This window comes from Amblyomma americanum, chromosome 7, assembly GCF_052857255.1.
Source record: "Amblyomma americanum isolate KBUSLIRL-KWMA chromosome 7, ASM5285725v1, whole genome shotgun sequence".
In the NCBI taxonomy this organism is placed as follows: domain Eukaryota; kingdom Metazoa; phylum Arthropoda; class Arachnida; order Ixodida; family Ixodidae; genus Amblyomma; species Amblyomma americanum.
This window is the reverse complement of record NC_135503.1, coordinates 117,916,387-117,931,269: the sequence shown is the minus strand read 5'-3', so window position 1 is coordinate 117,931,269 and position 14,883 is coordinate 117,916,387. Positions and strand designations below refer to the sequence as shown.

General features: G+C 42.6%; 1 long non-coding RNA gene across 1 annotated transcript; it reads left to right on the top strand.

The window, feature by feature from the left end:
- Window positions 1-852: 852 nt before the first annotated feature.
- On the top strand, window positions 853-14,796 carry LOC144097416 (uncharacterized). Its single transcript, XR_013307009.1, has 4 exons — window positions 853-1,037; window positions 2,545-2,634; window positions 10,282-10,371; window positions 14,519-14,796. It is a non-coding gene; the product is annotated as an uncharacterized LOC144097416 (long non-coding RNA).
- The last annotated feature ends 87 nt before the right edge of the window (window positions 14,797-14,883 follow it).

The window sequence follows — 14,883 nt, the reverse complement described above, 5'->3', positions numbered from 1 at the left end:
ACAACTAAGGGTAAGAAACTTATCTTCACCGAAACAACCGTGCACAAGAAAAGTAGAAGGAAAATTATTTCGTGGAAGAGTTTGTAAACCTTGTATTAGCGTGAAAAACTGCACCAAACAAAGAAACACATAATCTGTGTGATAGAGAACAGTTAGCACTGAAGATGTAACTTCTCAGGAAGTCGATGGTTACGACCTGTGCAGGTGCCGCAGGCTTCACTCAGCAGCGGAATATGGGGATTCTCATTACGTTTAGGATTTATGCTGGTTACTAAATCTAGCACGAATGACAGTAGGGAAGGGTTGACATGTTTGGAAATCAAATCCAGCTTTTCAGTAATCCGAAATCATGTGCAAAGATATGCCAGGGTAACTGGACCATACAACACGAAGATGGCCTCCAAATTAACCGCCTCTGGCAAAAGGCAAAAATACATATCTTCCCAAAACCCGTCCTTCCTTTCAATTTTTCTTGCATTATCAACTTTAAATTATTTTGGTGATGCAATGCGACATGGACTATCGTTACACGCCAATTATATGCTCGAGCCTCTCAGGCTATTAGTGTTGAGTGCTTTTTATGAAAGGTACTTTTAAACGTTTTCTCATTCCTCATAGCGCTTAGCATGTACATCGAGAACGGGAAATTTATGCGCAGGTGTTTTTTCTCGAAAACTGCTCTCAAACACTGTCTTTTGTGGTTTTCTGCGCAAACAATTAACAGATGGTTTAGCACAGCGTTCTGGAAGCAGCTGCTCTAGGCACACTGAGAGCGCCAAAAGAATACATACGTGTTATAATATACTACATGAAAATGCGTTTAAGAAGAAACGAGATGCCTTTTATTCCTCGTTAGCTGCTATTTTGGCGAAATGATAACAGCGTATGACCCAGATGTTAACGCGTCATCTAGAGGGACACAGGCATCTTTGGTTCTTCTCATAACGTGTGATATTTTCATAGGGTGGCTTTGCGTGTGGCCCGTACTTATTTTTCGACCTCTGTAGGAGAGAAATTTCGAAACGGCCACCTTAGAGGTAAGCAAATTTAACTCCGGAAAAGACGGGGATACTAAGCTCGCAGGATAACAGCGTTAAACGCAGGAAATGATTACGATAAGAGCTAAATTTGTATTCTAAATTCTATAGTCACAACACTGCACAAAGAGTACGTAAGGTTTCTTTATTTTAGCATAATTTCTGTTTAGTTATGCTTACAGCACTGTTCTTCAAGTCGACAGAAGAGCAGCTGCATGTACTGAAACGAACATATTGCTGCGAATATACAACAGAGAAACGATGCTTTTAAGTTCCTTTGAACTGATATTAACGTGCCCAATCTGACTGCTTGGTTACGAAGACTATTTTAGTCTACTGTATTTCTTAATAAATATAAATATTTCAAGCAGTGACTTTTTCTTGCTAGATGTGCTTTTCTACAAGCACGTGTTGTTTTGTTTGTGGCCTGATGAGGCGGTCCGAATATCATGTGTTAGTTATAATGCCTCGGGATTAACTAGAAAAAGAGAGCTCGTTCTCTATATGAACTTTCAATTACTCGCAGAATAGTGAACTCCACTTTGCTCCATTCTTTCTTTTTTTGTTTTATTAAGCGGGCTAAGTACGCGCCCAACAAATCAAATACTTGCCCATTAAATGTGCTAGGACTTGTTTTATTTGCATTAATTAATAAAAAACTTATCACAGCTTGCTGCTCATTGTGATGCTGTATACAGTGGGCCAACTGTTTAAAAATTTTTTTAGAAGACCTTCGACGGCATTTCTGTTCGCCGTTTTATGATTGCTTTTGCTGAATTTTTCTCTCAGAATCAGTACTGACATTAGCACAAACAAGAGGAAAAGTTTCTCGGGAGAATCCTTCGTAAACGTTTTTGTTTTCGTTGCATGCAACACGAAGCTCTACCCAACGTAGGCCGTTTAATTTAAAAGTAGACACATATGAGTTATCATTTTGTAACGTACTTTCTATATGTAAAAATATTATTAATAGAAGGCATTATAGAAAAGCGGTACAATGCTCTTCTTCTGCAACTGTTGCAATTTTGCTTCGCGTTTCGAATCTGTTACCTGCTGTGCTTAACAGCCATGCCTTGCAGGCGCTTCTGCACCTGTAAACCGATTTTGGATTTTTTGCTTCTTGTTTACAAAAAGACCTATTTACACGCCCTAAGAATAAAAAAACAGAATACGCAGAAACCCACTGCAATGTTTTTCGCGGGAAATCTTCGTTTTCGAGACATTTTAAACAAAAAATATTGATTTTCTTATAAATTTTATTGCCGTGCGCATGCGAAAACAGTATTCGAGAGCAAAATTTGGAAAGCCCATCAAGACGATTGTTTGCATGGATATTTTCGAAGTTTCGAAACGTGGTATATGAAATGCTTACGGACTGCTCCGTGGCTACCCGTGTAAAGTGTGCGCAAAGAACTTCATAGCCTCATAAGCAACCTCTGCGCAGCGAGTCTGCGCCTTTTGTAACTTCACGGCTGACATATGTTATGCTTAATGGTGCTCTTCACAGGCGACTCTGCTCCCAGATATGGAACCAGTCCACTGGCTTCTTTTGGGGGGCCTGTTTTGCATCGGAATAATGCTTACAGCTGCAACAGAGGTTGGTATTCATAAATGTGGCTTTTCCTTCGTTTCCTTTGAAACGCAGTGTGGTGGCACCAGAGTTTCACGCACAATAATTCTCCTCGCCAGCATGGCAAAATTTCTTGCCATTCGAACAGTGGTGGAGACATATACATAATGGCAACCAGAAGTCATCAGGAATAATTCATGCTTTCATTCTTAGCACAAGAATGCGGTTCCGCTTAGGATAATAACGCTGAAATAGAACTCAAAAACAGAAAAGGCGTGCAGGCCTCTGCTAGGCCTAACATGGCGCCTGTGGCATAGGTGGACAGTCGGCAGCGAATGCTCATTCAGCATAGCCCTCCTGCGTACCGGAACCTAAAATACTGATTGATCTCTGAGTCTTAAAAGATAAGATCAGGACCTGAGCTTGTGTAGGAGGCAGACTGAACGTAGAAGAAATCGTGCTAAACAAGGAATAAACGCTCTTGTAGCCCTTGCCATGAGATAAAGAATGCAGAGGTACGTTATGCGAAAAACAGAATGAGTCTAGAAGACGCAGTTAAATATACACATACAGCACGCATATGAAAGGCTGTAGAACTGGTGCCATTCAGTAGAAACTTAAAACTGGTTAAACTATCGGTATCATTGGCGTGATGTATGAAGGTACTCCTTAATACAAATTCTTTTCCTAGGCATCCAGCGTTAACACTGCTAACCATATTTTAGTTTAGAAAGATGTAGCTTTGACGTAACGTGGTAAACCTATTAGCCAGTTTTACTTGATATCGGCCGAATTTCGCGTTCACCTGCAGTATTTGCTCTTCAATGTGACTAAACTTTATAAACCGCTTCTATATATTTAAAAACCAGGCAAAACCGTTTCTTGTGTTTGCTCATATAATGCAAGTGCAGTATGCCCTAAGAGCTAGTGCTCCTGATTGTCTTGGGTTTTTAGGACATAACCAAGTGCTTTTAACTACAGTCATCTTTTGAACCTCTGAATGCGTCTGTGCGGTAAAGCTCGTGGGCTTCTGCACACTCACACTCACTTTGAATGAGCCATCAGACTAGCGTCTACACGCCGGCGACATCATTGACTTTGCTAAAGTGCGGAGGAACCTGTCGCCAAAGCACTTCGCAAAGTTCCGAATCAAGATCTGATTTCAGTCGATAGTATTCATTTTGGTAAAAATGTGGTATTTTATATTTTCGTTGTCTCTGGGTATGAAAGCCAACCGGATGATTTGTTTTCATAAATGTAGTCTAGCCCGTGCAACGAGACGTTTTTTTTTCTTCTTTGAAGCCACAAAATAAATCGCCGTCATAAAAATATGCATTGCCCCAGTAGACCAAACAATGACACTGATAATAAAATAGTTTTGAAATCAGAAATTATAAATCGATATCAAACTCATTCTTAATGCTCAGGCATTAAAACCGGTAATGCTCAGTTGCATGCAGGCACAGAGGTTCGACTGTGTTGACCGTTCAAGCGCGGACATGCTATGACTTCGTCAAGGATATTGTTTTTAAGGCACCTATTGGCTAATAATATTAATAATATTAATAATTGGTTTTTGGTGAAAGGGAAGGGCGCAGTATCTCTCTCATATATCGTTGGACACCTGGACCGCGCCATAAGGGAAGGGATAAAGGAGGGAGCGAAAGAAGAAAGGAAGAGAGAGGGCAGTAGTGGACGGCTCCGTAATAATTTCGACCCCGTGGGGATCTTTGACGTGCACTGACATCGCACAAAACATGGGCGCCTTAGCGTTTTGCCTCCATAAAAACGCAGCCGCCGCGGTCGGCTGCGTTTTTATGGAGGTAAAACGCTAAGATGCCCGTGTGCTGTGCGATGTCAGTGGACGTCAATGATCCCCAGGTGGTCGACATTATTCCGGAGTCTGGGAATCTTTCACGTGCACTGACATCGCACAGCACACGGGTGCCTTAGCGTTTTGCCTCCTCATACCACACATTTTAGTTCGTCGTTTTTGGCTAAACTTGCTTCATGCGTGTTTACCCGCCAAGAAGGAGGTAAAATATTAAAGGGCACTTAAGCTTCGCTTTTAACAGTGCAAAGCGACAGAGTGTTGCCGTGCCGCCAGGGTGCTACTCATGTACGCATCAGTACACAAAGAGACTTCAAGAAGCTAAAGACCACAACTAATCACTGGGTCTGCTTTTATTCAGTTCGAAACAACCAGCCTGCGTAGCGTTTTCTGTGCGTGCTTGCCTCCGCAATCTGAAGCATCTGAGTTTGACTCCCCGTATCTGCACAATCCTTTTTTTCATTTGGAGGTTCTCGTGTTGGAACGCCTACACGGCCCACACCAAGAACGCTGACAACGGCTTTTTCGAAAAACGAGCCCCCTAATGCTGCCGCGTTAAAATACAGTGCCTTGCAAAGGACAGCGTATAAGAGAAGTACCTGTTTCACTACAAGATTTCAGAAGAATTGTAGTGCAACAATTCCAGTCATGGTTTTACGAATAAATATGCATATGATGACAATGCGGCGGATGTATTTTATCATTTGACTTTGAGCGTCATGAAGTCTTTGAGCAGGAATCAGTAAATAACTGAACTCAAGAATTTTTATGCTTAGAAAGAAACTCTTCACATAGAAAAGGTGTATATTTTTGGATTCCTTGAGGTAGCCCTAAATCGCAGAGAGCAACCCCGTGCCGATGCTTGGTTCTAATGAAGCACACGGTCATGTTAACTACGCCGGCTCAATATGGGGCACAACTAGATCTGCCAATTTTGAGCAAAGTGGAAGTTAACAAATCCTCCAATCCTCACAACATATGAAACGCTCTTGGTGGGAGAAATATGTGTTCGTGTTTGTGAAATATTCGTATAAAATTTTTGTAACTTCCTTAACACATCAATTACCTCGATGACTGGCAGATGAAAATAACCATTACCGAAGGTCAACCAGGCTCATACATTGTGTCAACGATTACAGTGAAGTTTCGTAAAAGTAGCTCTTGTAAGATGCTGTAGCACATAATACTTGAAGGGATCGTATCTTACCTGGAAAGTGATAATCTGCTTTATGACCGACAGCCTGGATTTAGGTCATGCCTGTCAACTCTACCAATCGTGCTGAAAAAGCTTAAAATTTTGCGGAGGCATTTACCACAGGAGTTAAATAGATGCTATATACCTGTATTTTTCTTAAGTGTATGAAATCGTTTTTTATGAGGATTTAGTAGCTAAGCTTACAGCTTTTACAATTGACGAACCATTATGGCTATGTATAACGTGCTAACTCAAGAACAGAGAACAATGTGCGGCTATGAATGGGCACACTTCTACCAATCTGGAAGTTATTTTCAGGCTTCCGCAGTGCTCTGTTCTCGAGTAACTGTTGTTTCTCGTTTATATAATCGACAAAAGTTTGTTTCTATCACGAAGTCCAAATTTTACTGCTTGCTAATGATGGATTCTTTTACTGAACTATAAATATGAAAGATTAACAGAAATTCAATTCAATTTCTTGAATTCGCTGAATTCAATTTAAACACTGTATCCAAGATGGGGACTGAAGTTAAGCGCATCAATTACCACCAGCATGACTTTACCAATGAGAAAACACAGCTATCATTTGTGTACACTTCACACAACGTTGCGGTTATTCAGACTAATCAAATGAATTTGTGGATTTGCTCTAAGCCAGCAGTGACCAGAAATGCAGGGGGAGTAATCAGTAGTGTTCGCAGAGAGAAATATTTTAACTACCACGAATAGCTTCTTTCTCAATCGTAGAGGATAACGAATACATTCTTTCGCAAACGACGGTGGTCGTGCAAGAGCCTCAATGGTGAAAATAAAAATAAAAAAGTGTCTATACTGTGTGCACACCCTGATATCAGGAGGACGTGGAGGTCCTCGGAAATGTCCGTTGTAGCGACCATGGGATGCTAAAATATCGAATTAGCCTATACTTGCGAGAAAAAAAAACAATACTGAGAAAGAAGCTCATCAACGAGTTACTGGCAAGAGGGAAATAGAGGAAAGCAATATCTCTCTGCACTGCAGATAATTGGCTTTAAATAAGACGACCTTAAAGTTTAAGAAATGAACGAATATCTCTCAGCTATTATTACAGAGTGCGCAGTAGAAGTATGTTTTGGGATAGTTAGAGAGGATACGAGCAAGCAGTCTTAGGAGAAACATATCTGGTTTAGAAATGTCAAACCATGAAAGCCTCTAACCCCACAGAAAGAACTACAAGAGGTACCAAAACTAATCACTTAGCAGAAGGTAACTTATATAAGCAAGTCTATATGGATAGAATCGAACACGCTGTAAACAACATAGATAGCCTAAAAGCGGTAAAGGGCAACGTAGACATAGGCAAAAACCTGATGATTGTGTTCAGAGACCAAGAGGGCAGTGTCATTAGCAATACAGGTAAGATAGTTAAACTAGCCGAAGAGTTTGTACAAATCCATACACTAGCCAACGATTCAGGATGTTAATGAGGGAGCCGCTACTGCACAGAAATAGGACATCCCCCCCCCCCCCCCCTAGTAAAGAAATAGGAGAGTAAAGAAAGCCTTTGTAGCAATGCGAAAAGGGAAAGCAATTGGTGAAGATCAGATAGAAGCAGATCTGTTCAAAGAAGGTGGAGAGGTTGTGCTGCAGAGACTAGCCAAGTTGCATATGCAATCCTTTATGACCTGGAGCGTACCACAAACATGGAAGTGCGCTAACATAATCTAAGTCCATAAAACCCGATGACGTAAAGAATTAGAAAATTTAGAGACCGATCAGCTTACTGGCCTTTGCCTACAAAGTATTTGCTAATTAAAGTAGTCGCTAATAGAGTCAAGGCAACCATAGACTTTAATCAGTCCAATGATCAGGCAGGTTCTCGTAAGAGATAATCCACAAAAGATCATAATCACACTATCAGTAAGCTGATAGCGAAACACGCAGCAAATAAGCAACCCCCATATATAGCCCCCACAGCTAGATTACGAGAAAGCATATGACTCAGTGGAGATCTCGGCAGTCATGCAGGCATTGCGGAATTAGTGTGAAGAAGAGCCTTATGTGAAAATACTGAAAGATATATATAACATCTGTACAACTACTGTAGTCCTTTATAAAGTCAACAATAAAATTTCACGAACAAAGGGCGTCAGCTAAGCCGACGCGATCTCGCCAACGCTATTCACTGCCTGTTTAAAGGAGGTATTCCGAAGCCTAAATTTGGAACAGTTGGGCTCATGATTTAGTGAAGAATGCCTTAGTAATCTGCGGTTCACTGGTGACATCTTGCTAACTCACTCAGGGGATGAATTTCAAAGTATGATCAATGCCTGATAACGAGCAGAAGGGTTGGTCAAAAGACTAAGAGGCAGGAAACGAAAGTAATGCTCAACAATCGCGCAAGGGAGGCGGAGTTTAAAAATGGTAGCGAAGCGCTCCAGTTGTTTTGGGAATACGTCCACTTAGGGCAGGTAGTGACCCCGGATCAAGATCACGAGAGGGAAACGTTTACAACAATTGTCTGGTTCACTGAGATCATGAATGGCAGTTTACATTTATTCCACAGCCGGAGGCTATCGTGGAGGCTAATGAAAATGGCACATCTAAATTGAAGACAACGAAGCGAGCTATGGAATGAAAAGTGGTAGGCTTAACGGTTATGAAGAGGAAGAGGCCAGAGTGAACCAGAAAACAAACGCCAGTCAAACACATACTAATGGATATCAAGAATAAATGGGCTTGGGCAGGGCATGGAAGGTGAAGGCAAGCTAACATATGGCCGTTAAAGGTTAACGGACTGCATACTTATGGCAAGCGTAGCAAGCGTCAGCAGTAAGTCAGATGAGTGGATGAGATGACGTTTGCGGGGATAAGATGGCCGCAGCTTGTACAGGACATGGTTATTCGGAGAGGTATGGAAGAGGCCTTTGTCCTTCAGTGGGCGTAGTCAGGCTGATGACGAACATTATACTTAAGCTGAACCCTTAAGAAAGTGTTCAACCCCTAATTTGAACGCTTTTCGTTAGCCTCTGCGTTTATGCCTCATATGTAAGCACCGGTAAGATACTGCCCTTACGTACTTTTCTCTTGAATGGTATTGGTAAAATACCGTTTATGATACGAGATGACCTGCCATATGCGCTCCAACCCATTCTTATTGTTCTGTTATTTCACTCTCATGATCCGGATCAGCGGTCACTACCTGCCCTCATAGGTGTATCCCCTTACGACTGCCAGCACCCGCTAGCAACTGTAAACTGCTGTTCCCTTCCGAGAAATTTCAACATTACGTTGCCTTTCTGCGTAATAACTTTTTCATTTATAGTATTTTCTGCAATTGTAAATCATTCATCATGTTTTTCCATTCATCTCCTGAATGACGTAGCAGAATACTAAGGCATTCTCTATTAGCGCTTATCCCCAGCTGTTCCCAATCGAAGCCTCTGAATACCTCGTGTAAACAGGCTGCGAATAGCATTGACACTGTGCCTGAGTGCCTCACGCCCTTTCTTATTGAAAATTTATTTCTGAGTTAATGGACGACTATACCAGCTAGGTATGGAGCAGATCACTCTAAACAGTAAGACGTATTCGCATGGTTAAAATTTATTACTTAAGTAGCGCGAATAAAGATTAAAAATCTTATTTATTGGAGAAAAAATCGCACTCAAGTTACATTTGCTACTTAGGTGTGCCCTGAGTACTCAGACATCTCACACCAGCTTTACTGATAATAATGCGCCTTCAATTTAGGTCGTGGGGTACAAGCAAACATGGTCAACGTGCTCGCATTTCCGAGGTTCAGGCGCCTGTTTTGGTCTGAACTTTGCCTCATCGCCGCTCTTTCTTTCCTTTCTTCCCCTTTTTCCTTCCCCACATGTATGGTAGCCAACTGGGCACCGCCTAGTTAACATCTCTGCCCTTCTGTCTTTTTGTTTTCCACTCCCTTGCCTCCAGGGCAGGTAATTTATTGTATGCAAAGAAGGAATTTCTTCTTTGTCTTACTGGGCTATACCTGTACGCAATGAAGATTAACAAAAGAAAAAAATTGGCAGTTTTATCAGAATTCCTGCACTGGCAGCGATTTAAATCCTTCGCTATTTCAAAATTCATCGATTCTGTTTAGCATTGCTATCCGTGCTTGTTAGCTCATTAGATATGTGTTAGATATGTGTTCCCGGATACGATTCCTGGCTCAGGACAAATGTTTCCGAAACCGCCAGATCCGTAGAAAGTTGTGTAAATTTTTCTGGCTCTGGTATGGCTGTCGATAGTAATGGATACTTACTGTCTTTATTAAAATGATTTTTGTGCTGGAGAGATTTTACGAGTGCCAGTTTAAGTAATATTTGTTTGAGCTTTGAGACTTTCGTATACACGAGCTATAGTCATTGGTGAAGGTAGTTAAGAGCTGCGTCATAGCTTTCGAACTTTTGAGCACCTCTTTAGGTCGGAACATATAAACAGCCTAATGATCCGCTTCTGCAAAAACCGTTACTTACATCCTTACAGTAAAACAGAGATGATGAAAGAATATTTAAGAGGGAGGTAAAATAACGATTCCACGACGGGCTCTCATGGTGCTGCCGAGCGAAACCGCAAAGAGCGATGCAAGGGGTCATGAGAATGACAGAATTTTTGCTGACTGAGTATTGACTGTAACACGCAGGAGGATGACGAGTCAAGCGGATCGCTAGGAAAGCAACCAGCGGCACACTATCCGAACCAACTGTTACCGTGCCAAGTGTCAGGTCAGCCGGTGAGTATGAAATCTTAGTTTGGTCATGAAATGGTACAGTGACTGTATCACTGCTTCAAGATATTTGGATTGGGATAGTTTGGAAAAGTTGCTTTATATTCAGATGTACTATCGGCCTCAATTGAAATGCGAACAGCGGAGAGTATGGCTAATGGTTAGGTGTATACATCGTCTGCTAGTCGTCATCAGAGTTAGAGGCGCTCAAATGGCTTCCGGTTATTTTTCTTGTTTTCTTGGGCGCAAGTTTCCTCGCTTTGCTTCAGGAGTGCCGCATTCATACTTTCCACCCACCGTTATTTGCACAGCGCTGATTCGCAGGCGGCAGCGGCTCTAACATGTGGGGGTGAAGGGAGCGGCGCTCTTAGTGGCCTGGACAGCAGTGCTTTGATTCTATTTCTATCATGGCGTTGATATCAGCGTCTGTTTGCGAGGCGCGCATTGAAAAAGACGAATGGATTGCCGTTGGAGTCGAGTGTCACCGTTGCTGATGGCTTGTTTGTGGCTGCGAGCAGAATTTGATTGCCGCAGTGGAAACTTAAATGAGGCGCTGCTGTGGCAAAGCGAGAAAACGGACTTCTAAGAAATGAGAACAACTGCTACCATCTGGAATAAGCGCCTATATCTGGCTACGACTGGCACACGACGGAAACTGGACCTTTGTCCACGCGTTCTACTGTTCGCGTTTCATTTGACGCCAATAAACACGCTTTGTGCTGGCCAGTCAAACGAATTAAGCAACTACTTCTGAGCTCTAAAAGTCATTTCTGGAAAGCTTGTGCTTCCTTTGCTAGAGATCTGATGTTAGTGCTCTTTAGTATTGATGGTTCATATGAAAAACATAAGTCGCGAACACGACAGGCCTCTTGCTGGGCCTTGTTTTTTCACAGCCTGCCAGACTTTAAGAACTGAGCCATGCGATTTAATTCATAGAACAAAGCAAAAGGGTGGCTGAGTGAGGAAGTGGCCGGACTAATATCGCTGGACATTAACGTCTTGCTAACAGAAGATAATTTTGAATGCCAGACGGAGAAGAAGCAGGAGGTGACACGCGACGATGTACCTTGTGTAGCATTGCCGTTGACTTAAACCTCGCAAACACCCATGCTCGCACGCTCAGTCACGCATGATATACATGACCCACAGAAAGACAGAAAAGCAGCTTTCAGAATAACTCCGAGAATAACTATACATATACAGTGAAGACCTGTGTTCAGTTGGCAATAGGACATGACAAGCACTAATAATGTCGTCTGGAGGCATGAAACACCGTATTCGATCAAGTGTCAGCGCTCTGTCATTTTGAGTTTTTCTCGCAGGGGACGTGAGATCGACTTATTGAAGTTGTCAGCGCAGCCCAACTAAGATTTTAAGTATATGACTGGTGCGGTTGATAAAAGCACAGGTATAGGTTTGCCCCGGGGATCTTGTAAGATACCCTCTTTTCAAATGTCATTTTTGGCACCTATACGTGTCTTCTTCTCCTTAGTCTCCCTTGGCTAGCTGGCTCATTTATTGATCTTGGAAAAGAGCAACAATTGAAGAACACCCGATTTTGCATCTTGCAATGTTTCCCTCAGTTCCGTTGATCACGGACCACCCATGCTTGCAACTAGCGGATAACGGCTGCAAACAAAGGTTCTCATACATATGAATATTTCGGCCTCTATAGTAGCTCATGGCTTATAAACTTAATGTGCTATTATTCTCTTCGAAGCATGGCCTCGTCAGTATCTCATCTCTGAGTTATCATCATCATCATCATCGTCAGCGTAAGTCCAGTGCAGGACAATGGGATCTCCCATACCTATCCAATTAATACGGTCCTGTGACAGATGCAGCCAGCGTATCCCAGGAAATTTAATCTTACCCGCCTACCTAACTTTCTGCTGCCCCCTGCTACGCTTTCTTTCCCTTTGCATTCACTTTGTTACCCTCAGTGGCCATCGTTTCTCAGCGATTACAGGAGTGAAAACTTTTTAGCTTATCGGTCAGCAATTTTTCAAGTCCTTCACGTCCCCTTGCTAAGAGTTAGCATTATGTTACCGTTCTTCCAAGCTTACAGCACGCTGTGGGTCATAAGGCATTGCTTACACAGGGTGGCTACTTTTTGTAGCACCGTCGCCCCTCCATCATTCAAGAGATCTGCTGTTACGTGATTCTCACCAGACTTTTCCGCCCTTTTCATTGCCCCTAGGGCTATCTTTACTTCATATTTCGTTACTGGCAGAATGTCTCATTGAGGTGCGGTTTGGCTCTCTCATTAACATCCTGATTGAGTTCGGTACTCCATAGATTTGTGGAGAACTTTTTTCTTGCTTTAACGAACTCGTCCATATTACTGATCACATTGTACTCCTTGTCTCTTAAGGCATAATTCTGATTTTTGCCTAGCCTAGTTTTGCTTTCACTGTCTTTGCGCTACCCCCATTCTGTACAGCATGCCCTATTCCCTCCATACCAAACTTTCTTATCTAGGCTGGAAACTTTGTTCATTGCCGATTACACGTCTTCATAGAACCTTTCGATGTTCTGGTTAGCATGGCTTGTGAGGCGCGTAGGCCTGTATTAGCTTCAGTTTTTACCTCTTAATCATAATTCTGATAACTGCCACCTTCTCTCTGATACTCTAGAATTCGTCTGTGTGGATAGCTATATCCTGTGTCATGGGAAATCGCACACCTAGTTCTCATGCGTCCGCTATTCCACGATTAACATACGTGCCCGCCCTTAAGCCGTGCAATCGTCCCATTTGTCCTTCTAACCTCACTAGGCCCTATTACATCCCATTTATAACATTCTAGTTCCTCGAACAGCAATGCTAAACTAGAGTCAGTAAATAAGCTTCTAGCGTTAAACGTTTCCAGGTTCAGTTTCCAATTGCGGCCTGTCCAGAGCCGCCGTAATATACAACCCTTCCACGTAACTTCCAAAGGGTTCTCTATCTCTTTCTAAGTAGTCCTGAATGAAGAAAAGCGCCATTTGAAGGCTTTTCGACCTATTTAAAATTTCTGAGGGCACTTTCAATCGTACCATTTCTCTTATCTTATCAGTGTCTTATCATCCACACAGGCGAGGAAATTAAGTAAATTCAAACACCAATACAAATTTACATTTCCTTTCTAACTGCAAGGCGGAAGGGGAAAAACCTCATTTCAACCAGCGCTAAGGCCCATTGAAGAAGACCGCTTGCTCTGCCATGGCCCGCTGATGATCATCCGAGCTCTATTGAAGCCAATCACTCAAGAAAGGAGGCGGAGGGCAAATGAAATAAGGAGAGGTAATGGCAGTGTTCTATGCTTGCCTTGATCTCTGAACAGTTGGTACAGTGATGAGCTGTGTCACACCATTCTAAGCTGTAGAGCATTTGAACTCTGCGGTGAGGAAGGTGTAAAGCTGTGCGATTTTCTCTGATTTTCTTGTAGTGTTAAGCTATTTAGTCATTGTATATTGGGGACGTTTTGCACTCTCGTTGGATTTGGCAAAGGGATCGAAGGCGTCCGGATGTCAAATTCGCGGGCCCGTTATGAACCAACTCATTTCCTTCAGTCCCAGCATGAACAGGCATCCAACACAGGGTGATTGTAGTGCTCGAATTGTGTCATAAGATTCTACTAGAATGTCATGTAGATGGGTTTTTAGTAGTTTGCGTTGTGTATTTCGGATGACTTTGCTGGAGTCGGTACAGATGTTTATGTTAGTGGTCTGGTGTTTAGTTATTGAAGACGCTTCTTGTATTGCACATGCTATCGCGTGAGCTTCTAGAGTAGTTACGTTGCGAGGGTTGGAAAATGGCCCAGCTGTGCGGGTGATTGGTGCTGTCTGTCCGGGTGCATATAATGCATACGCGTTGGACCCCATATTAGACCGTCCGGCGTCCGTGTATATCGTTATACATGTGCTGTCTCTACGGTGATGGTTTACATGTGCTTGACGTCGACCGGCCCTGCAAGACTAGTGCAGTGCTGAAAGCACCATTATTAAAATGCCTTGAAGCCGAGAACGTTACAAAACACGTCAGAGGTCCTGCGCGCTGCCCCCCCCCCCCCTTTGCTACGTTGCTCGTAGATACCTTAGTGAATGTGGATGTATTAGTAGCATTCAACCTGTCCACATAATAAGCGCTAATAAATACTTTTTTTTTCTCTAGTGCCAAGAATCTGCTGATTGTTGCGGAGGCATGGTTAGACCGTGTCACGAATCGACATGCATGTAGGTTGCCTCCTTGACGCACAAACTCCGCCAGCCTGCGGCTAAATAGGAAAGAATCAGGGCAGCATCCACTTGCTGAAACTCCGAAAACGGTGACCTCGTGTTTACTTGCGCATTTCATCACCAAGCTAGTCGTTTTTTTCTTGGAGTACTTGCTTCAATATAAGCGACATTATAATAACTGATGTATTTCAATAAAGAATGTGCTAAAATTAACAGTGTTGTTCTGAAAAACGCGACCGCAGTTCTGCCTTGGTAGTCAGAGAAAATAGCGCCAATAGGGGAGTCTGAAATAAAGGATTT